This window comes from Macaca nemestrina, chromosome 13 (assembly GCF_043159975.1).
Source record: "Macaca nemestrina isolate mMacNem1 chromosome 13, mMacNem.hap1, whole genome shotgun sequence".
Lineage (NCBI taxonomy): Eukaryota > Metazoa > Chordata > Mammalia > Primates > Cercopithecidae > Macaca > Macaca nemestrina.
The window spans coordinates 38,919,048-38,943,753 of NC_092137.1; the positions used below are offsets into that span (position 1 = coordinate 38,919,048).

Here is a 24,706-nt window from a genome sequence, read left to right on the forward strand (position 1 = left end):
ACTGGCCCCCAGCCTTGAGCCAAATTTCTCAAACTGTCATAGAAACTCCAGACTCTGATCCCCTTGCTGCAGACATACCTGGGTATAACATTCCTTTTCTGTCTCAGCGATTGCTGCAGCACTCTGTACGGAAGTTTCCCTAATACATTCTTTGGACTGATCACCCTAGAGCTTAGAGTTTTTTTCTTTGGTATTCCAGCCAGCCCTATCTCAGGACAGTTGGAGACTCCCTTGTGGGAAATCCCCCTGCCACTGCTTTTGGGGTAATTCCAGCCAAGGATTTGAGAGTTTAGAGAGACAAAACAGCAAGGGTTCAATTTATCCACTTCCTTAGCATTTGTTTTTTGTTTTTGGTGATAGCCATGCTGTCTGGTATAAGGTGATATCTCATTGTGGTTTTGATTTCTATTTCTCTGATGATTAGTGACATTGAGCATTTTTCCAAATACCTATTGACCATTTATATGCCTTCTTTGGAAAAATGTCTATTCAGTTCCTAACCCATTTTTAAATCAGGTTATTAATTTTTTCTTACCATTGAGTTGTAAGAATTCCTTATATATTTTACAGATTAAATCCTGATCTGATATATGATTTGCAGATATTTTCACCCATTCTGTAGGTTGTTACCTTTTCACTCTGTTGATTGTTTCCTTTGCTGTGCAGAAGATTTTGGTTTGATGTAGTCCCACTTGTTTACTTTTTGTTTTGTTGCCTGTGCTTTTGGTGTCATTATCCATGAAATCATTGCGAAGACCCATGTCATGAAGAGTTTCCCCTGTTTCCAACAACATTTGGAAAGGGTCATATACCATGACCAAGTGAGATTTATCCCTGGGATGCAAGGATAGTTCAACATACGAAAATCAACTAATGTGATATTCCACATTAACAGAATAAAGGATTAAAATCACATAATCAGCTCAACAGATGCAGAAAAAGCATTTGACAAAATTGAGCACCTGTTCATTATTTAAAAAAAACCTCTTAACAAATTAGGAATAGAAGGAAATTACCTAAGCATAACAGAGGTCATATATAAAAAGCCCGCAGCTAATATCATACTCAACAGTGAAAAATTGAAAAGCTTTTACTCTAAGATTAGGAACAAGGCAAGGATGCTAACTCTTGTTACTTCTATCTTTAAAAAAGTATACATTAAAGGAGACTATCAAGAAAATGAAAATACCATCCTCACAATGGGATAAAATACTTGCAAATCATATCTGATTGTCAGAAGTTTGCTTAACATAGCCGCTGCCTCAGCATCCATTTTTAGGCCTGACATAAGTTGTCTGACGTCCAGTCATATCCCATTACTGTTGGCCTAGTTAAAACTTTCCTTCCCCTTGTAGTTGTTTGCAATACAGCCCACTTGTTCCTTACCCTGCTGACCCAAACCCAACACATCTCACAGGTGCTGACCATGATAAAACCTAAAGGTCAACATAAGTCATGCAAAAATAAGTTCCCTCTTTCCACATGTTTTCTTTAAACTAGCCAATCCACAACCCCAGAGGGAAAGCCTAGGGGATAACATCCATGGACCTTAATAAAGGCGTAGTCCTGTGGTCCTCTCTCTCACCCCCACCCCACTGGTTGAGCTCACTGCTACCTCCAGATTTCCAGAAACCATAGCAATAAAAATTATGACACTGATAAAAAGTCTAATTTCCAAAATTTATAAAGAACTTTTACAACCCAACAATAAAAAAAAATTAAAAAAAAACTCAATTTTTAAAATGGGCAAAGAAGCAGGGGGCAGTGGCTCACACCTGTAATCCCAGCACTTAGAGAGGCTGAGGCAGGTGGATCACCTGAGATCAGGAATTCAAGACCAGCCTGGCCAACATGGTGAAACCCCATCTCTACTAAAAATACAAAAAATAGCTGGGCATGAAGGCGGGCACCTGTAATCCCAGCTGCTCGGGAGGCTGAGGCAGGAGAATCGCTTAAACATGGGAAGCAGAGGTTGCAGTGAGCTGAGATCACACCATTGCACTCCAGCCTGGGTGACAGAGCGAGACGCCCATCTCAAAAAAAAAAAAAAGGGCAAAGAATTTGAATAGATGTTTCTCTGAAGAAGATATACAAATGGCCAATAAGTAAACAAAAAAATGCTTAATATACTTACTCTTAAGGGAAATGCACTTTAAACCCACAAACCCACCATGAGATACCACTTCACATCAACTGGGATAGCTATTTTTATTTTATTATTTTATTTTATTTTAAGTTCTGGGGTACATGTACAGGATGTATAGGTTTATTACATAGCTAAATGTGTGCCATGGTGATTTGCTGCACTTATCAACCCATCACCTAGGTATTAAGCCCAGCAAGCATTAGCTATTTTTCCTGATACTCTCCCTTCCCCTGCTCCGGCAACAGGCCCCAATGTGTGTTGTTCTCCTCCCTGTGTCCATGTGTTCTCATTGTTCAGCTCCCACTTTTAAGTGAGAACATGCATTGTTTGGTGGGATGGCTATATTAAAAAAATAATAAAAATTAAAAAAAAAAAACAGACAATACAAAGATTGGCAATGATGTGGGGAAATTGGAGCCCTCATGCATTTGTGGTGGGAATATAAAATGGTGCAGTTGCTGTGTAATACAGTTCCTCAAAATATTACAAGGTCAGGAGATCGAGACCATCCCAACATGGGCTAACATGGTGAAACCCCGTCTCCACTAAAAAATACAAAAAACTAGCTGGGCGAGGTGGCGGGCGCCTGTAGTCCCAGTTACTCAGGAGGCTGAGGCAGGAGAATGGCATGAACCCGGGAGGCAGAGCTTGCAGTGAGCTGAGATCCGGCCACTGCACTCCAGCCTGGGCGACAGAGCAAGACTCCATCTCAAAAAAAAAAAAAAAAAAAAAAAAAATTAGACATAGAGTTACTACATGACTCAGCAGTTCCTAGGTATGTACACAAGGAATCAACTTGTACACGAATGTTCATAGCAACATTATTCGTTGCTATAGTCTGAATGTGTCCCTCCAAAATTCATGTTTAAACCTAATTTCCTCACGCCTGTAATCTCAGTACTTTGGGAGGCTAAGGTGGGTGCATCATTTGAGGTCAGGAGTTTGAGACCAGCCTGGTCAACCTGGTGAAACCTCTTCTCCACTAAAAATACAAAAATTAGCCAGGCATGGTGGTGTGCGCCTGCAATCCCAGCTACTCAGGAGGCTGAGGCACAATAATCGATTGAAACTGGGAGGTAGAATCTGCAGTGAGCCAAGATGGTGCCACTGCACTCCAGCGGGGGCAACAGAGCGAGACTCTGTCTAAAAACAACAACAACAACAACAACAACAAAAACCTAATCTCTACTGTGGTAATATTGAGAGTTGAGGCCTTTAGGAGGTAATTAGATTATAAGGACAGAGCCCTCATAGATGGGATTAATGCCCTTATAAAAGAGATGTGAAGGAGATTGCTTGCTGCTTCTGTCACAAGAGAATGCTGCAAGAAGGTGCCATCTTTGAAGAAGAGAGCAAGTTCTTAGCAGACACTAAATCTGCTAGTGCCTTGATCTTGGACTTAACAGCCTCCAGAACTGTGAGCAATACATTTCTGTTGTTTACAAATTACCTTGTCTAAGGTATTTTCTCACAGCAGTTCAAATGGACTAAGACATTTATAATAGCCCCAACTGGAAACAATCCAAATGTCCATCAACTAATGAATGTATAAACAAAATGTCCACATAATGGAATATTATTCAACCATAAAAAATGAAGTACTGATACTACAACATGGATGAACTTCAAAAACATTGTACTGGCCAGACAGAGTGGCTCATCCTGTAATCCCAGCACTTTGGGATGCCAAGGTGTGTGGATCGCTTGAGTCCAGGAGTTTGAGACCAGCCTGGGCAACATGGCAAAATCCCATCTCTACAAAAAATACAAAAATTAGCCAGCTGTGGTGGCACATGCCTATAGTCCCAGCTCCTTGGGAGGACTGCTTAAGCCCAGGAGGCAGAGGTTGCAGTGAACCAAGATCGTGCCACTGCACTCTAGGCTGGGTGACAGAGCCAAACCTCATCTCAAAAACAACAAACAAACAAACAAACATTGTACTAAGTAAAAGGAGCCAGTCACAAAAGACCACATATTGTATGATTCCATTTATGTGAAATGCTCTTAATAGGCAAATCCTTAGGGACAGAAAATAGATTAGTGGTTGCCAGGGGAGGAAGGAATTGGGAGGCATGAGGTTTCTAGAATTAGACAGTGGTGATGGTTGCACAGTCTTGAAAATATACTAAAAACCACTGAATTGTTCACTTTACAGGGACAAATTTTATGTATGATATGTAAATTATGTCTCAATTTCTGAAAAAGTAGATCTGTGTGTTGTCATATATTCTATGTCCAGAAAATCTCTTTACTTTTTACATAAAATAATTTAAACATTTCCAGAGCAGTATATGTCAACTACATTTTAAAAATTACAATAAAGACCTGAATGTTTTTTGCTGAAACTCTATATTCTAAAACTGACAAAAATAATGTATGCAATAGATAACTTCTTTGTCATATTTCTCTATTCAAAATCTTCTGAATATTTGTGTTTCTCAATATATCATTGCCAAAAAATGTATATTTTTATTTTTTGCTGTATTGGCACAAATTTGGGTTGCAATGTCTTCTAAAATGTTAAAATAAAAATGGCATGTTAGTTAGTTTCTCATAATAATACCTTTATGGTTAATTTCAAAACACCCTATTTGTAAGTTTTCAAAGATAGATTTTAAGAATTGGACATTTTTGCATATGTTGCTTAACATTAGCTGGCATGGCTTTAGAATTAAATATTATTATTATATGGAAATTTATGAAGAGTTAAATACTGGACAAGTTAAGATAAGGTGAGAAGATGTTTTCAGGGACCAGGACATATAATTTAAATTCAAAAACTTCTGGAAAATATAGAAAAGTATCTGTTTTGCTGCAAACTAAATTTTCCCTAATTTTTTTCAATTTACTTAAGGCAGCAAGATATACATTTTACTCTTAAAATATTTAACTTGTATTGCTATATTAATAACTTTTCAATGTACAACTTTTCAATTTTCTAACACACCAAAGATATTCCTCCTAAATGGGTTTCTTCCTTTTACTCATTGAAACTAAATGCAGTTCAGTTATTTGATTAGTTGATGCTTGAATTTGACCTGGAGCTTATATAATTAGAAGAGACACTAGTTTTCATCATTTAAAAGCCTGGTTAGCATACTACGGTCTCGTTTCAGGGGAAGTCAAACCTCTCTACTCCTTCTTTTTATAACCTTTAAGTTAATTCAGAACCCAGATAAGCCTTGATCTGAGGATGATATAACCACCGCAAGCAACATGGGGTAAGTATGCGCTTTTATATGCTTTAAGGGGCACTGAAAGGGGAAACAATTTTATAAGAGATGAAAACCCATCAATCCTTACCATATGGTGTACTAATTTAAATTCGATATATGCTAACATTTATTTAAGGTAGCCATTCAAAGAAATAACTTTTATTTAAAAGTTATAACAATTTGTAAAACCTTCATTTATTTCCTTGCTTAATTTTTATATTCTGTCTTAACTGCGCTTTGCAGGTTATCAATAAACTGGAGACTGAAGTTGTTCTGCATATTAATAAATATAGTTGAAGCTGAGTTAAATTTTGAGAGCAGTCTTAAAGAAAGGATGCTAGGCAGCATAAATCTGACATGGACATGCCTCTTTGGGATTAAGAATAATTAAAGAATGAAAAAGATTAGGGATAGAAGGAGATTGGTTTATTCCTTTCTAACACAGAAAAGGAATAGAGGAATCTTCAGCATTCACTCCTCCATGTACAGAACAAAAAACACATCCTGATTGGAAATGTGTACTGATTAATTACATGGGGGCTTTATTGGTGAAACATAATTCTAAGCACTTCATGGGGCTTTGGCGTGTAATGAGAAGAACTGAGTTTCACTTAAACACTGTCTTTACTTAAGTGAGAATAGCATTCTATTATAATTAGTATTGGAATTATGTGAGTTTTTATATGCTGAAATAGTATTCTGAATATGTAGAAATCTCTATATCACCCTTTTATATTTTTAATAGCCCCTTTTAATACAAAATCATATTGCTGTAAACGGGATAGCTATTTCATTGAAGGCTACTTCTGAAGGATTCAACATAATGATCAGAAATTTATACTAGATAAAAAAGTTTTTGATTAATATTTATTCTAAACATTTTTCACAAAATTAATTAATGTCTACATTTTTCATACCACGGGCTCTGAAAATGCAATCTAAACTCATTTGAAAACTTGGAGGCTTTTGAAAGAAGATGATCATACTATTGTGGTTTTTTAAATTTTCTTCTCTTTTTTTAGACAAGGTCTCACTTTGTCACCTGGGCTCAAGCGATCCTCCCACCTCAGCCCCCACAGGTAGCTGAGACCACAGGTGTACACCACCACACCTGGCTAATGTTTGTATTTTTTCTAGAGATGGGGTTTTGTCATGTTGCCCAGGTTGGTCTTGAACTCCTGATCTCAAGCAGTCCTCCCTCTTCAGCCTCCCAAAGTGCTGGGATTACAGGCGTGAGCCACCATGCCCGGCCTTATTGTTAACTTTTTCTTAATTCCCTTTATTTACCTTCCCTTTTCTCTGTGTATAAGGGTGTACTTCAACATAGCAGGCCAGTAATAAACTAAGCAGTGTGGATACAGAGATCAACTGATCTTCCTCGTTCCCTTCCTCTCTCCTTTCCTCCTTTCCTCCCTCCCTCTTCCTTCCTTTCTTTTTCTTTAATGACGGCAGTTCTTAACCTTTTTGGTGTCAAGAATTGCTTTTAGAATCTTCAGAAACCAGTCCACCATTTCTGCAAAAAAAAAAAAAAAAAAGGTATAATCACACAAAATTTTGCATACAATTTCAGGAGATTTACAGGTGACCTGAAATCCTGTTCTTGGGACCACAGGTTAAGATCCTTAGATTTTGATTTTAGGACTGGAGTATGATTTGTTCAATCTTTCTCTTTGGATTTTTATAAATGTAAGAATCTTTAAGTTCATAATTCTTGCTAATCTTCTCAAGGACAGTGTGGAAGATTCCCCAGCCCCCAACACGCAATTTACATGAGTGTGAAACATAGTTTAACCAACATGCATCGCATTACTGCTGCTGGGCCCCGAGGACTTGACTAATCACTTGTTCCTTTCGAGAGTGCCAGGAATCACCTTGGGAGTCACGGACGGAAAAAACACTCATTATGTTATTTGTAAAGCACTTTGAATGCCCCAAATAAGATGAACAAAACAAATCATAAATGCTAATAGTACAGGAAGCACTCTTCTGATTGGTATGTTCGTGATTATTTTGTTGTCTGTTCGTGCCTTTATTGACAAAAAGATAGGGTAGTAAGTATTAACATCTGTTTGAGTCTTCCTAAAATAATCAGAAAAAGAGAAAGTGGCAGCTAATCGGATTCTCAAATGTATCCATTTGAAGAAATCTCTAGAATTTATTTCCTGAGAATGAGGGAGTAACTGTTGTGGATTTGTCTTTGGGGCCTACTTATCTCAAATGATTTGAGGATATAATTCCCTTATATGGGGCAATGCCAGCCCTTTCCACCTTTCCCCAGGCTATGTTGGCATGGTTTTAGCGAGCGATAAAGAAGCAAATACTGGAAAATTCTTACACTCTCTAAAAAATCTCCTCCTCATAAATTTTCATTGGATTTCTTATGGAGTGTGTGAGTAGGTGGGGGTGGGTAGAGATGATGCCTAAAGGTGGTGAATAGATAACTGGGGAAAAACCTAACTGACATCTGCTAAGTACCGTAACACCTGGGCAAAGGATGAACAATGGGAAAGAAAGGATGGCTGTATTTCTTTTTTGAGATATTTTTTAATGTGCTTTCCCGATCTCGTAGCAGGGTTAGTCAGTGCACCCCCAACTGACATATGAGAAAAACAAAAGTTAAGGTTCTGCTAAAATTGTAGAACCAACAAGTTCATTATTATAGCATATTCAGCCTTCTTTTAGTCTTCCGGTTCAAATAAGTTTAGAGTAATTTTAAAAATTATCTTATGGACATATTTCCTCCTTCTGAATCTGAGAGTGACTATCCAACTCTTTTTCTTGGGTGAAGCATACGTTTGGCTCATGGAGCAACTTTTGAAATGTTACTTCTATCTGTGCCCTCCTTTCCTTTCTAAGAGTCACTTCCCTAATTCAGGTCATCATCATCTTTTACTTGGGTTATTAAAGGTGCCTGCTCACTGGCCTCTCTGCAGCTGCTCTTTCCTCTACCGTGCCACAAAGTCATCTTCTTACCAGAGATATGTGATCTTGTTATACCACTGCTTAAACATTTTCAATGACTTATTCTCTCCACTGCAAAGCAAGCTCCAAAGAAGAGATTTAAGGCCCTCTATCTGCCCCCAATCTACCTGTCTAACGACACCTTTTACTCTACCTTCCTTGCTCCCTAGGGTTCCTAAGTCCACCTAGGCCTTGTGCTTTGTTCCTCTGGTAATCCTCTTTTTTTTTTTTTTTTTTTTGAGACAGGGTCTCACCCTGTTGCCAGGCTGGAGTGCAGTGGCACAGTCTCGGCTCACTGCAACCTCTGCCTCCTGGGTTCAAGCAATTCTCCTGCCTCAGCCTCCTGAGAGCGGGGACCCGCCACCATGTTTTTGTATTTTTAGTAGAGACAGAGTTTCAGTATGTTGGCAAGGCTGGCCTCGAACTCCTGAGCTCAAGCGATCCATCTGCCTCAGCCTCCTAAAATGCTGGAATTACAGGTGTGAGCTACTGTGCCTGGCCCCTCTGGTGATCCCCTTTTGACCATTTCTACGTATCGTGCAAAGCCTGGCTCAAATCCTGTCTTCTTAATGAAGCTTTCTCTAATCCCCACAAAGGAATACATCTTTTCTCTGAAAATTTTAGGCACTTTACACTTTTCTTTTTCATTTGTCACAATCCATGACATGTTACAGTTATTTGTGTGTCTCATCTTCCCTACTAGACTGGAAGCAGAAACAATGACATCCTTGCATTTCTCCCAACACCTGGTACAATGCCTTTTATATGGTATATGCTTATTAAATACTTGTTGAATGCATGTGAACTCTGTTTAAACCCCTAAAAACTTAATTTTAGGCAAACTTTCTTCTTTTTTTCCCGATCGAGTTGCCTCGTTTTCCAGGTTTCTATCTGAGGAGCTCAAATGAGTGAGTAGTATCTAAAATGTAGGCAATTCAAGGGAGACAGGGCACAAACAAGGGCTGGAGTGAAGGCTTCTGAAGTCTGAAGACTGAAGACTTTGTTGTTAATTAGCAGAAAGCACACATAGGCTCCAAGGAAATATAAGAAAACTTTCCAGAATTAAAAGTCGTTCTTGCCAGGCTGATTCATATCTGTGATCCCAACACTTTAGGAGGCTGAGACACTGGGATCACTTGAGCCCAGAAATTCGAGACCAGCCTGGGCAACATGGCAAAACCCCATCTCTGTCAAAAACAAAAAAACAAAAGCAAAAAATTAGCCAGGCATGGTGGCATGCACCTGTAGTTCCAGCTACTCAGAGGCTGAGGCAGGAGGATTGCTTGAGCCCGGGAGGTTGAGGCTGCAGTGAGCCACGATCACACCACTGCACTCCAGCCTGGGCTTCAGAGAGAAAACCTGCCTTTTATTCAAAAAAAATTTTTTTTGCTTTTGGGCTCTGGATAGCTTCCTAGAAGACCAGCATATCAGTAAGGGTTGGGTTAATCTGTATATGCCGGGGTTAGGGGGCGGGGGCGGGGGGGAAGAATAGGGGCTTAAACAAGCTAGAAGTGTATTTCTCTCTTACGTTAAAAACAAACAAACATACAAACAAACAACCCCACAAAGGTAGGCAGTCCAGTGCTGTTAGATGAGTTCCTTGGTGTGAGGCACCCAGGTTCCTCTCATCTGCTCTTCTGCCATCCTTAGTATATCAACTCTTGGTCCAAGAAGGTTGCTAGGTCTCCACCTATCTCACTGGTGTTCAGCCAGCAAGAATGAAGAATGGGGAAAAAAGGTGTGTTCTCCCTTTTAGGAAAATTCCCAGTGATCACTCAGTGTTTCTCCTTGTATTGCATGGGTAGAAATCTAGACTCATGGTTACACTAGCTGTGAGGAAGAGGGGGAATACAGTCTTTTAACTGGGTTTCCAAAAAAAAAAGAGAATGAATCCTGGGTGGCAACTAGCAGTGTCTGTCAGAGCCAGTATCCAGCCTTACATGGCCTCTTATATTCCTTTAGACAAAGTACAGCATTATGTACAAAAGTAATCTTTTAAGAAAAAAAAATCTGTTAAGTTAAAGGAAAAAAAGAGCAAGCCAAGCTGGGAATAAACAGATTCACCCAGGATAAAGGCCTCTTGATAAAATGACAAAAGGTGACCAAGTAAGGCTTTGCCCCTCCCCGCACTCTACATCCCAGTCTCCCTCCCTCCGGGCTTCAGGTCCCTGACTCTTCACATCCACGCTGTGAGGCGAGTATTACTATTACTAAGCCAATCATACAGGTCAGGAAACCGAAGTCCAGGAAGATTCGGTGAATTGGCCAAACTGCCTGTACTGCAGCAAAAATTATATAAATCATAGAATGTTTTCTAAATAGATTTGTTCTTAATTTTGAGTATAGATCACTTTGATTGGCCTCTAAAGAAAAACCTATTACAAACACATTTCACTTGTCACTTGAAGTAGGTGATTTAATGTGGAATATTAGAAAAGACTCTAGATTTGTGGCTTTCAATATTTTAAGGTCGCATCAACTGCTTTGAACTCTTCTGATTCAGCAATGCCCCCTCAGCCATGTTGGAGTTCTCCAGCTATGTTTTTAAATACATAGAAATTTATTTTTAATAGTCCCCCAAACATATGAATACTGACGTGATTGTACTTACTCAATACCAAGTGACTTAAAAATTAAAAGACTAAAAGAAACAAAGACTTTTACTTTTTTACTGTATATGTTTTTTAACCTATTAGAAATTTATAACAACAGTGAATTGCATATATAATGAGAACTTTTAATTACAAATTATAGGAAAAAAATGATCGTATAAAATGCAAGGTAGCTATCATTATCAATGGCGTTTTGTTTTTTTTACAGAACTTCTAGAGAAAACAAGAAGAAGACTTCAAAAAACATGCTGTGATGTCTCCCGGTGGAGACAGGGCACGAGGTGAGTGAAAATTGCAAAGAACTGTTTTCTAATAAGAACACAGGCAAACTGAGAGTTTAGCTTAAACCAGTGATCATTCTTGAAGCAGAAGTATTATAAATTTCTTTGTAGAATTTTATAACCCTTCTTGGTTTGATAACCGTCAAATAAACAAATTGTGAGATTACTTAATTAGCTAGCAGTAAGGGCAAATAGCCACCTCTAAACCAGCTGCGTTGCATCAGACTTGATTGTATATATGAATGAATGCTTATAGCATTGAGACAAGAATGAACTGTTTTTGTTTGTTTGTTTGTTTTGTTTTGTTTATACAGAGTCTTGCTCTGTCACCCAGGAGTGCAGTGGTGTGATCTCAGCTCACTGCAACCTCTGCCTTCCAGGTTTAAGCAATCCTCCTGCCTCAGCCTCCCGAGTAGCTGGGATTACAGGCTCACGCCACCATGCCCAGCTAATTTTTGAAATTAGAGATAGGGTTTCACCACATTGGCCGGGCTGGTCTTGAACTCCTGACCTCAAGTGATCCGCCTGCCTTGGCCTCCGAAAGTGCTGGGATTGCAGGTGTGAGCCACTGCACTCAGTCATACTATGTTTTAATTAAGTTCTATTTTGGATGTCTTTGATGATTGCGAAAAACAGATGACATTTACTTTCCATTGAAGTGATGTATTCTGAGTTCCTACTTCATGCTGGGCTTTGTCACTTAATAACCATGTGGGCTAGGTAACTATTATGCCCACTTGACAGTTGAGGGAGCATAGGCTTAGGAAGATTAAAACTTTCCCAAGTCGGCCGGGCGCGGTGGCTCACGCCTGTAATCCTAGCGCTTTGGGAGGCCGAGGCGGGCGGATCACAAGGTCAGGAGATCAAGACCATGGTGAAACCCCGTCTCTACTAAAAATAGAAAAAATTAGCCGGGCGCGGTTGTGGGCGCCTGTAGTCCCAGCTACTCGGGAGGCTGAGGCAGGAGAATGGCGTGAACCCGGGAGGCGGAGCTTGCAGTGAGCCGAGATTGCGCCACTGCACTCCAGCCTGGGTGACAGAGCGAGACTCCGTCTCAAAAAAAAAAAACAAAAAACAAAACAAAACAAAAAAAAACACAAAAACTTTCCCAAGTCATAAAACGAAGTAAGTAGCAGAGCTGGGATTGGAAGCTAGATGTCTGACACACTTAAGAAAAAAGTCTCATAATTTAAAACACTATTTTTAAATTTCAAAACCCAAAAGTGCTCATTGTAAAATAAAATACAAACGTGATCATGACAGAAGAGTTTAAGTAAGATTTAAAAGCCCGTCCTACCCCTAACCCCATTCCTCTTTCCAAGCATAACCACTGTTAGTAGTTTGGTATAAATACTTCCATATCTTTCTTTTTGCCTAGCGTAATTTTCTTTTTTTTCTTTTTTTGAGACTGATTCTCACTCTGTCACCTAGGCTGGAGTGCAGTGGCACAATCTTGGCTCACTGCAACCTCCATCTCCCGGATTCAAGTGATTCTTCTGCCTCAGCCTCCCGAGTAGCTGGGACTACAGGCACACACCACCACGCCCTGCTAATTTTTGTATTTTCAGTAGAGATGGGGTTTCATCATATTGGTCAGGCTGGTCTCGAACTCCTGACCTAGTGGTCCGTCCGCCTCAGCATCCCAAAGTGCTGGGATTACAGGCTTGAGCCACCACACCTGGCTCAACCCAGTGTACTTTTCATCGTACAGTTGGCAAGAGAAAGATATGGAAGGATTTTCACAGTATCACACTTGAATGTATGAAAAATATTCACACTTTTCACAGAATCACACTTTCTATCTACTTAAATCAAAAAACAGAGGAGGCTGAATTTACTATATATCTTTACTAGAATAAGCATCTACCTCTACACAATAACTGAAATGCTCATTCAGCTAACATTAGGCATCTATCTGCAGAGACACAAAGAACTCTAGAACTCACTCTCTGTTTCCCAGGGACTCACAATCTAGTGCAGTGGTTCTAAGTTTATTTTTGAGAGAGTAATTATAGACTCCTTTGAGAGACTGCTGTGAGCTCTGAACTCTTTCCCAAGAAGAAAATGAACCTGTACAATTTTGCCTATAATTTAGAGGATTCGTGGAAACCTTGAGGGTATGGACCCCTGATCTTGTAGAAGTGAGACTTTTAAATGTATAGTTGGATAGAAATACTATAATGGAAATGTAGACAAGATGCTATACCACAGCACAGAAAAACAGGGCTTAACTCTCCTGGGACATATCAAGAAAGACAGGGAAGAATGACATTTGCACAAAAATTTGAAGGACATTAGGAGTTTGACAACTAGCCTGGTGCAGGGGAAGGATGTCCGCAGAGGGAACAGCCCCAGAAGCTAGAATCGATGGGGAACCATGACTGTCTTTGTGATAGGAGCCCAGTGTGTATGGGAGCGACTAAAGGTGAGTCTGCAGAGCTGGGCAGAAGCCAGAACTCAAAGGGGTTTGTCCGCTGGTTTAGGACATTTGAACTTCAGGAGTCACGGAATGATTTTGATCAAGACTTTCATCGGTAGGCAGAAAGTCTATATTAGTGCATGGCTAAATAAATCATCATGGGAATAATAATTCGGATGATGGAATAAGGTATAAAAAGTAGATAAGACTATTTGATTCTGATTTTGGAGGGGATCATTGACTAAATGATATATTATTGAAAATATATATATTGCTAAAATAAAATGGAATTGATTGCAAAGTCATTGCTTTTACAAAGGAAGTTGGGAGAATAAAGTTCTGAAACTGTATGAGATAAAAGGGGTATATGTCAAACACAAAATTTGGGCAGCACATTGACTCCTTGGCTGCAGTAAGTCCCATGCACAGATTAGCTAGTGTCAGTCACTCAAGGTGGATCGCTCGCTCCTGATGTAGCCATTGTCATGCCCTCTGCTGTCTTCCAGGCGCTCCAGATGGGCCATGTGACTTCCCATTGACCCTTCCACCTACAATGAGCAGGAAAGAAAAAAAGGGTCCAGTGGGTCAGGCTTTTAACATCTCTACATTAAGCATGTATTGCTTTTATAATTGAGATTTGAAAGCAATGTAGTATAAAGCAAGGCTTGCAGATAACATCATAGCTGATTCATTTCTATTTGGCTGTACTTAACCTGATATACTTAAAAAAAAAGGAAAATATTAGTTTTATGCTCTACTTCTTGGCAGTGGCTTCATAAAGTCTCAAGGATATTTCACTGGATAAATACTTATTTATTATTCAGTTAAATTTTTTACTTATCAGATACTGTAAAGACTTGGAAAAGTAAACTGTACATGTATTGCATATGCTATTTTACGTGTATAATGTATCTTATAAAAAATTTTTTAAATACAAAGAATCATTTGGTCTTTGCCAAAGGGTAGTGCTCTGAAAGGTTTCTCAGACATGTTTAAATAGTGAGCTTTGTTAAGCCAAAATGTACAATTTAGGTGAAATAACATTGATTTTTCCAGTTTGCCTTTTCTAACTCATTAATTTTTTTAAAAAAAGAATGGTCTTCTTGCTGTTAATATGAATAAATAAAGTTCTGTGGGTTTTTTTTAGGGAAAGAAATAATTGATTATAAACATCTCCTGAAATTAAATTCAACTCAAACTTGTGTTGAGTGCCCACTGCAAATAGTTCCCATGTCAGAGGAATGTGAACAAATGATTTAAATGTAGTTATCTTTAAAAGTCCAGCTAATTTTGCACTCCCCTCCATAAAATATCTGAACATTAAAAATATTTGATAATTTTTTAATTGCTGAAAATTAAGTAAAATTGTTAGTATAAAAAGTAAAATTGCTAATATAAAGAGTAAAATTGCTGCTATAAGGAGATATGCCATGTTTATTCTGAGGCTTCAAGTCCAGCACTCTAGGATCATAAGATATTACGCTCAGAGAAGTAAGCCAGCACCAAACAGCAAATACTACATGAGCTCACTTACATGTGGAATCTAAATAGTCAAACTCATGGAAGTCAAGAGTAGAATGATGGTTTCCAGAGGCTGGGGGTGGATGGGTGAGGGGGTGGAATGGAGACATGTTGGTCAAAGGGTACACTTTTCAGTAAGACAGGAGGAATACATTTTTGAGATCTATTGCATAACAGGCTGACTTTAGTTAATATATCGTATATTTCAAAATTACTAAGGGAATAAATTTGAAATGTTCTCACCACAACAATGACAAATATATGAGGTGACAGGTAGGCTAATTAGCTTGATTTACTTATTCTATGTTGAATACACATATCGTAACATTGCACTATACTTTCTAAATATATACAATTTATAATTTGTGGATTTAAAAAAAAGAAATTAAAAAAAGAATCATTACCTGCCAGATACAATGGATATGAATATGAAATGGTCAGCTGGGCATGGTGGGTCATGACTGTAATCCTAGCACTTTGGAAGGCTGATGGGGGAGTACTGCTTGAGGCCAAGGAGTTCAAGACCAGCCTGGGCAAGAAAGCGAGCCCTCGCCTCTACAAAAAATAATTTAAAATTAGTCTGGTGTGGTGGTGTGCACCTGTAGTCCCGGCTACCTGGGAGGCTGAGGTAGGAAGGTTGCTTGAGCCCTGGAGATCGAGGCTGCAGTGAGCTAGGATTATACCACTGCATTCGCTCCAGTTTGGGCAACAGAACAAGACCCCATCTCGAAAAATAAATAAGTAAATACATAGAGACTATTGCCTATAATTCCTGGCAGGAAGAAATACTAATAATGTAGTCTGAGAATGTAGTAGAAGAGGGATTGACTAATTACGACTTAGAGGATTGGGGCAAGCTTCATAGAGAAAGAGGCGCTTGAATTGAGCCCTGAAGGATGAGAAGTATTTCATTAGAAAAAGAAAGATATTTGAGGGATAGAAGATGGGAGGAACAAAGGCACAGAGGCATGAAAGTGTTTGGTGAAAGGCATGAACTGTGATCATCTACACATGTATATCACATATACTAACTACTATAAAGTTTTATTTGAATTACTCTGAAATAGAGGAACAAACCAAGTAAGTTCAGCTAGTCCAGTCACTAGCTGTTACAAGCAGCAAAATTGTATCAACCAATGTCTAACTGGCTACAGGGACACACCAGGAGCTCCACCCAGACAACCTCTCCAGATTCTGATTAGAGGAGCAGTTCCACAGGATATGGGGAGGTAGTGATTTGCAGAGCCGACGAGGTGGAGTTAGTAAGATGGGGTTTCTGAGATTTGAGATTAAGGTCCCACAGACAGAGCTGAATTAAGATACCTGAGGCAGAGTAAAAGTCTGACACTTGCTTAAATGGATTTTCTTTCAATATCTCACACTTGAATGAAGAGAGGGTGGTCTCTTCCTGGAGGAATGGTGGAAGAGGAGGCTCTTGAGAGCAGTACTCAGCTCAGCTTCCTGTCCAGGATCAGTAAAGTTCAGCTCTGACCTCACACTGGCTACACCACTCAGCAAAATGAAAATCCCACCAGAAAACCAGACTCAGTCTTCTTTGAAGGCTAAAGGCTTTTTGGTGACCATGTGTTGCTATTCAAACCTGCATTTAGGATACCCCACTCTCACCTGAAACACACACACATACACACACACACACACACACACACACACACACACACACGCCTGCCCTCAAGGGGCTTATCGAAGCATTTCTTTCTTTTTATTTATTTATTTTTCTTACTTTTTCATGATCAGTAAAACTGCCAGAAGGGGCCGGGCGCGGTGGCTCAAACCTGTAATCCCAGCACTTTGGGAGGCCGAGACGGGCGGATCATGAGGTCGGGAGATCGAGACCATCCTGGTTAACACGGTGAAACCCCGTCTCTACTAAAAAATACAAAAAACTAGCCGGGAGAGGTGGCGGGAGCCTGTAGTCCCAACTACTCGGGAGGCTGAGGCAGGAGAATGGCGTGAACCCGGGAGGCGGAGCGTGCAGTGAGCTGAGATCCGGCCACTGCACTCCAGCCTGGGTGACAGAGCGAGACTCCGTCTCAAAAAAAAAAAAAAAAAAAAACTGCCAGAAGGAAGCATACCATTCAATCACACAAGAGACTTTCCTGAAGAGAAATCCTGATAAACCTAGTTTTCTCCCTCTCACATTTCCGGGGATGTTTTAGCACCTCTGATAAATTGGTGCCAGGGCAGCTCCTTCATCCCACTCTAACCCCAACTTTAGGCCCAGAGTTGCCAAGCAGCTGGTTGCTGGTGAGCTCCCTTCCTACCCACTGCTGGGCTGAAGCTGCGCTGTGGATGGGAGCTCTGCATTCTGACAGCTGCAGCAGTAACCAACTCCCGGGTGGGGCTCACTTCTGAGCTCGGTGCTTCAGACCTTGGAAGCTAACACATCCCTATCCTGGAAGACCTTTACATCTGGACTCCTCAGGAGAGTTCTGCATTTGCTTGTTCTCTTATCTCTACTGATCTCAGGCTAGAGCTGAACTTGCAGCTTTGTACTAGGACCAAACTGCAAAACATAGCAATAATCACCACTAGAGACTTACGGTCATTCCAGAGACTGAGCTAGCAGACTCAGAGAGGATAAGTAATTTTCCCAAGGTCAACCAGCTATTTAAACCATGGACTTGGGATTTTAATTCACATCTTCCAGACTTCAGACTCAAATTCTCCATTTCTACTCCCTATTAACAACTAGCATGGCTCTCGGTGTTGCTCTCAACTGGCTGAAGTATTAGCTGAGAACAGATTAAAGTGTGTTTTTAAAAATCTCTCAGGATTCAAAGGAATAGAGTCATAATGTTGATGACAGGCAGTGAAGTTGATATATTTGGGCAAGGCATCTGACCTGACGGCCATTTTATACCACTTACTTCTGAGGCCTGCCTCACTGAGATGAAAGACGTGTTATCCGATTCCATAATCATCATATGTATATAAGAAATTGGGACTCTGTAGTGAATCATTTTATTTTTTCTGTCAAAACAGAAGCTTATGACGTAGCCAAGTCACTTTTCCTCTCTGGACCTCATTTTCTGTATTTGTAAAGTGACAGGGCTTGGCTGGCTGATCTCTGTATAATCTTTCCGTTTGATTTTCTTTACCACTCTACACTGATTCCTTAGCCCATATTGCAAGTAGTTGTGGTGGGTGCAGTTTGTTTCGTTTGATCCTTCCGAACTGTGAGATTGGTTTATTCATTTATTCAGCACCTATTTATTCAAGGCCTATTCTGTGCTAGACACTGGTTTAGGTCTTGGGGAATACACAGCGAACAAAAATGTCCAAGCCCTCATGCGGTGGCGCTGATAAGCCAAGATGGTCAATGAGCAAAGAAATATATAACATTATCATTTGATTGGTAAATGTTGTGGAGAAAAATAAAGCAGTGAAAGGGAGATAGGGCATAGAGGCCAGGACTCCTCTCTTATATGTATGGGTCAAAGAAGGCCTTTCTAATAAAGTGACATTTAAGCAGAGACCTTAGATCTTTTTTATCCTTGATGTCGGGTAGGAGGATATTGTCAATTTGAGAAGGCTCTGAAGTTGCCAAGAGATAGGAAAGAAATAGGTCTTAGTGGAGATAAATCATAGCTTGAGGTTCAACCTAGCTCTTCTTCCTCACATCCCTTATAGCCCAGGATTTCCAAAATGAGCTTCTCTGGGCTTCTATGATTCCAAAAGTCTTTTTTTTTTTTTTTTTTTTTTTTTGAGACGGAGTCTCGCTCTGTCCCCCTGGCTGGAGTGCAGTGGCGCGATCTCGGCTCACTGCAAGCTCCGCCTCCCGGGTTCCCGCCATTCTCCTGCCTCAGCCTCCTGAGTAGCTGGGACTACAGGCGCCCGCCACCGCTCCCGGCTAGTTTTTTGTATTTTTAGTAGAGACGGGGTTTCACCGTGGTCTCGATCTCCTGACCTTGTGATCCACCCGCCTCGGCCTCCCAAAGTGCTGGGATTACAGACGTGAGCCACCGCGCCCGGCTCCAAACAGTCTTTTAAACCTTTTAATGACTTCTCAAATGTATTGCATCTACTTATTTATTTAATTTTTACCAATGGACAATTAACAGTACATTAAAACTAAACTATCATAACTGAATTTACAGGATTTTAAGAAGCAGGGATCTGTTTTGCATGTGAATTTTACATCCAGATTTATACCACACGCTAAAGGAAGTACCTAAGCTAAAAAATGTATAGGAAAGAGTTAAAGATGCAAGGACTAGGCTGGAAATACTATTTTCAAGGGATGGATTTTTTTTTTTTTTTTTAGATTTATTCTGCATCTACTGGCTTATTCAAAGCCCATCACATAATTTGTTTTGGAGACAGGAGCATCCAGGAACAGATGGATGGCAGACACTAGGGGCCAAAGGCAAGCCCTCCAGGTGTTAAGAGGAAAGAAGTGGACAAACACCAGGCAGTGAGGATTCTAAGGTGCATTCCCAAGTGGGTGAAGGAAGAAAAGGATTGAGTTTGCTTCTAAATTTAAAACACTAGAATCTAATATATATAACAAGGGCTAAGCTATTGCAGATCATCCTATTTTATGACCCTGCAACTCTGCTAATGTCCTTTAGGGCCTAGATAGAACACTAAATCCCTTTGTTCTACTCTCCCAGTCTGGATTTTCTTCTACCAATTATTTCTCCCTTAATCTCTACATCCATGATTTTTAGATGCGAGAACACCTTATCAATTAATTATCAATAATTCATTAGTTGAGGGGGATTATTTGCTAGATAGTTACCACTGCCAGTGTTTAGGACAGTGTAGTGTCTTTGTCAACAAGCCTTTATTGAACTTCTACTCTATGTTAGAATATATCCTATGTACCAGGGATAATAAGAGGTGGAAAAAAATAGCCTCTTTTCTCAAAGAAGTTTACAATGAACTTCGAAAATGAGATTATTTACATAAAATGAATAACAGTAGAAAAATTTGTTTTGATTCCTATTGAGTTTTATAGCTATTCCACGAAAGGAAAGATAATTTCCTATTGGATTGAAGGGGGAAAGTTCTAGAGAGGGAATGGGCCTGCATTAGACTTTGGAGAATGAGTAAGGATTTGTCCATTGGAGTGGGGTGAGCGGGGGAGACCAGGCAGCAGGGAGAGGGAGAGACAAAGTAGGAATGCAAGTGGCGAACAAGGCTGAGGCGGCTGGCAGACCTCCTACACATCAGAAATGAGGCTGGAGGGGCGGGCCAGGGACATTATGGAGGACCTTGAGATCTCGATTTTATTTTATGAAGACAAAAAAACAGGCCAGGTGCAGTGGCTCACTCCTTTAACTCCAGCACTTTGGGTGGCTGAGGCAGGCAGATCACCTGAAGTCAGGAGTTTGAGATCAGCCTGGCCAGTATGGCAAAATCCCATCTCTACTAAAAATACAAAAATTGACCAGGCATGGTGGTGGGTGCCTGTAATCCCAGCTACTTGGGAGGCTGAGGCAGGGAGAATTGCTTGAACCTGAGAGGCAGAGGTGGGCAGTGAGCCGAGATCGCACCACTGCACTCCAGCCTGGGAGACAGAGCGAGACTCTGTATCAGAAAAAGAAAAAAGAAAAAAGGAAACGCCTATTGCAGTTTTTGAGCAGGAGCAAAAGATCATCTAAGTGACATTTAAAGGAAAACAATGTAGTAGCAGTGAAGAGGATGGATAAACTAACTAGGATGCTCCTAGAGATGTTTAGGCATGGGGAAGCAGTCAGGGCGGAACCAAAGAGGCGACAATGAAAAACAAAGGAGAAAATGAAAGAAACCTTTCCAAGGAAGACTTGTAAGGATTTCACAACTGGTGGATTTTAGGATGAGAGGTAATCATTCAGGGTCTTAAGCATGGGTCAGTGGTGGTGCTGGTGGCAGAGCTAGGGGAACCTGAAGGGGGAGTCTAGAGAGGTTAAAGATACCAATGTGATTTCAACAGACTGAGTTTCAGGTGACCATGGAACAGCGCAGTGACAGTATTCATTGGAAAGAAATATAAGCATGACCAGGGACATTCACTTACCCAGAAAAAGAAAGAAAGAAAGAGAAAAACTCAGTTTTGTTTCCTTTCCTTAAAGACCTGAATACTAAAACATAGGTAAAACTATATAGTGAAAATACTAGGAATTGAGAAATGATGAACTGTTTAGCATAATTTCAGCTTAGGGTGAGGTGATGATTTCTTTGGATTAAACAAAAGAACAGTAACAGAAGGCTTTGGGGGCTGGAGGGCTGGGGAAGGGAGGCCATTGGTGGTGATATCACCGTGTTACCACACTGCTGAGTGATATTTGGAATTATCCTGTTAAATTTTAGCCTCAGCATTTTAGAGCTACCAGGACTTTGAAAGCCTCCTCATACTACAGATGAGGAAATGGAAGCCCAGAGAGGGGGCCTGGCTTTCCTAAGGCCCCACAGTAAGAAGTCAGGGTTAGATCTCAGTCTAGTATTCTTCTATTCCCAGACTGCATGGGCCAGCAGGTGCCCTGCCTTCCTGACTCTTTGAGGAACGCTTTTATTTAGTTCTACAGCGGGAAGCCTGATGAAAATGTTCATAGATTGCATTATCAAAAATCAAAATGGAAGACCCTCTGAAGAGCATTAAAGGCAGGAAATGGTGTGGGGCAGCGTGTGCGTACCCTGTTAGATCAACTTGTCTTCAGGTAAAGGAATCATTTTCCAGTGGCATCGGAACAAGATGAAAAGAGCATAATCTGCACAGGGACTGACTGCCTTACAGCATATGCTTAAGCAGTCCCAGAATAGACTTCAAGTGAGGTTGTTCAGTGTCTTTCCTCACATACTTTAAAAAATGCTGAAGAAGCCAGGTGTGGTGGTTCATGCCTGTAATCCCAGCACTTTGGGAGGCCCAGGTGGGCAAATCACTTTCACCCAGGAGTTGGAAATCAGGATAACATGACCTGGGAAACATGGTGAAACTCCATGTCTACAAAAAAATACCTAGGAGGTGGAGGTTACAGTGAGCCAAGATTGTGCCACTGCACTCCAGCCTGGGTGACAGAGCAAGACTCTGTCTCAAAAAAAAAAAAAAAAAAAAAAAAAAAAATTTGAAGAACAGGATTGCTATCTAACTACCTGGAACAAAGGAGAAGTATGTAATTCAGTTTGAAGGCAGGGGGATGGAACACTTCTCTTCTATTTTTTTTTTTTTTTTTTTTTGAGACCGAGTCTTGCCGTGTCACTCAGGCTGGAGTGCAGTGGCGCGATCTCCACTTATTGCAAGCTCCGCCTCTCGGGTTCACGCCATTCTCCTGCCTCAGCCTCCCATGTAGCTGGGACTACAGGCCCCCGCCACCGTGCCCGGCTAATTTTTGTATTGTTAGTAGAGACGGGGTTTCACTGTGTTAGCCAGGATGGTCTCGATCTCCTGACCTCGTGATCTGCCTGTCTCGGCCTCCCAAAGTGCTGGGATTACAGGCGTGAGCCACCGCGCCCGGCCCTATTTTTTATTAACTTATTCCTGTCCCAACTTGTTCCAAACAAGGACATTGAAATAATGCAACAATGGATTGAGGAATCAAAAAATAGCTTCTTAGCAAAACCAGCCCTTCTTAGCAAAACCAGCCCCAGCGTGTTCTGGCCTCCTTATGGCAAGTCTCTAGCCCTTTTCTCATTGTTCCAAACTTTTCAGATGTGGTAAAAATGTACTAATTGGTGGGGTTCAGTATGCCTTATCTCTAGGGAGGGCATGTATGAGATAAGCTGAAATTATAAAAGAAATAATCAAACTAATGATGAATTTACGCTTTTCATTGATCAACAAAAATGTTGACTCTTTCCCATATCTAGGCTTCTGCTGCTGGACTTTGCGATAATAATTGGTTATAAGATGAGACTTGGCTGGGTGCAGTGGCTCATGCCTGTAATAATCCCAAGACTTTGGGAGGCCAAGGCAGGAGGATTGCTCAAGTGCAGGAGCTCGAGACCAGCCTGGGCAATATGGTGAAACCCTGTCTCTATCTACACACACACACACACACACACACACACACAAAGGGCTGAGTCTGGTAGTGCATGCCTGTAGTCTCAGCTACTCAGGCAGCTGAGGTGGCAAGATCGCTTGAGCCTGGGAGGTCAAGGCTGCAGTGAGCCATGATTGCACCACTGCCTGGGTGACAGAGTGAGACCCCCTGTCTCAAAATCAAGATGATCCTTGGTTTAGCTGAGGAGAGATGACAGATGACAGTTGAGGAGAATGGCCAAAGCAGGCTTCATGAAGGGTATGAGACGGTATGAGACATGAGTTGCCCTTTGAGGGTTGAGCAAGACTTGGTTGACAGAGAGCAGAGGGTTGTAGGACCGAGATCCCTAGGTAGGAATGCATAAGGCCTGTGAGTGGACTAGTTCTGTAGGGGAAAGTGCTGTGGTTTTAGTACCCAGGGACCATCGCTGACCCCTGTCAAGTATGCACAGGCTGTGGGTTATTTTTCTAACTGAACTCATCGATTTTCAAGGTTTAACTATGATTTCCAACTTTTGAAGGCTTTGCTCACTGGGAGTCTTTGTTCACTGGGCAGTAGTGGGAAATTATAGTCATTCTGAAAATTGGATTGTACTCTTTTTCTCCTTTCTAGCTGTTCTGAAAGTGCCAAAGGCAGTTCCAAATTGGATGTCATTTCATCTGAACTATGAAAAAATTCTCCCAGGAGGGGCAGCAGTAACCTGGTTTCCCCTCTCACCTAAATTAAGCTTTGGTGACTGATGATCCATTTCACAAGGTACTACTAACTCAGCCACCTGGTTCAGATCTTGGGAGTCCTGCAACTGCCTCTGCTTTAGCAGAAGGAACGTTTCCTGAGGACTGAAGTTTTTCCATGTTAATGTACTCCTCTGCAGATCGGGGCCATCTCTAGGACTGGAGGGAGTTGTCTGTGGAGCTCAGGGTTCTTTCCCTCCAGCGTTTCCCAGGACAGCGCTCTTGTCCTTCTTTGTCTTTCCTTCCTATCAATCGGGACTTACTTAGTGAAAGTATCGCGACGGTCACTTTATTGTCTTTTGAAGTAGATATTTACATTGTACTGGGGCTCTCTGCCTCTTGCACAGTGTCTCTGGGAGGCTTTTTGGTTTTTTTTAGACAGGGGCTCACTCTGTCATCCAAGCTGGAGTGCAGTGGCACAATCATGACACACTGCAGCCTTGACCTACCGGGCTCAAGCGATCCTCCCACCTCAGCCTCCCAAGTTGCTGGGACTACTGGTGCATGCCAACATGCCCGGCTAATTTAAAAAAAAAAAAAAAAAAACCCAAACTTTTTGTAAAGACAGGGTCTCACTGTGTTGCCCAGACTGGTCTTGAACTCCTGGGCTCAAGTGACCCTCTTGCCTCAGCCTCTCAAAGTGCTGAAATTTATAGGCTTGAGCCACTGTGCCTGGCCTCCAGGAGGTTTTTAACTTCCACTCAGATGAATCCAGGGAGAGAATCTGTTTGAAAGATTGAGATTAAAGAGAGTCAAATCAGGATAAGAAAAGAGATGAAGCATATCTTCCCTGGCCAGACACAGAGACCGCGAGACATTCAGGCTCACAAAATCT

The 24,706-nt window shown here is 41.0% G+C and overlaps 1 protein-coding gene across 17 annotated transcripts in view; it reads left to right on the forward strand.

Annotated features, from left to right (window-relative positions):
• The first annotated feature begins 5,106 nt into the window (after nucleotides 1–5,106).
• LOC105464882 (Rho guanine nucleotide exchange factor 33) overlaps nucleotides 5,107–24,706 on the forward strand; it is a 278,945-nt gene continuing 259,345 nt past the window's right edge. For 7 of the 17 annotated variants that reach the window (XM_071076562.1, XM_071076565.1, XM_071076568.1 and 4 more), the window contains exons 1-2: nucleotides 5,111–5,367; nucleotides 11,143–11,215. The gene's annotated coding sequence lies outside the window, so the exon portion shown is untranslated. Of the gene's footprint in view, nucleotides 5,368–11,142; nucleotides 11,216–24,706 lie in introns of all 17 variants that reach the window. The other 10 variants (XM_071076556.1, XM_071076555.1, XM_071076557.1 and 7 more) reach the window with 7 other exon arrangements.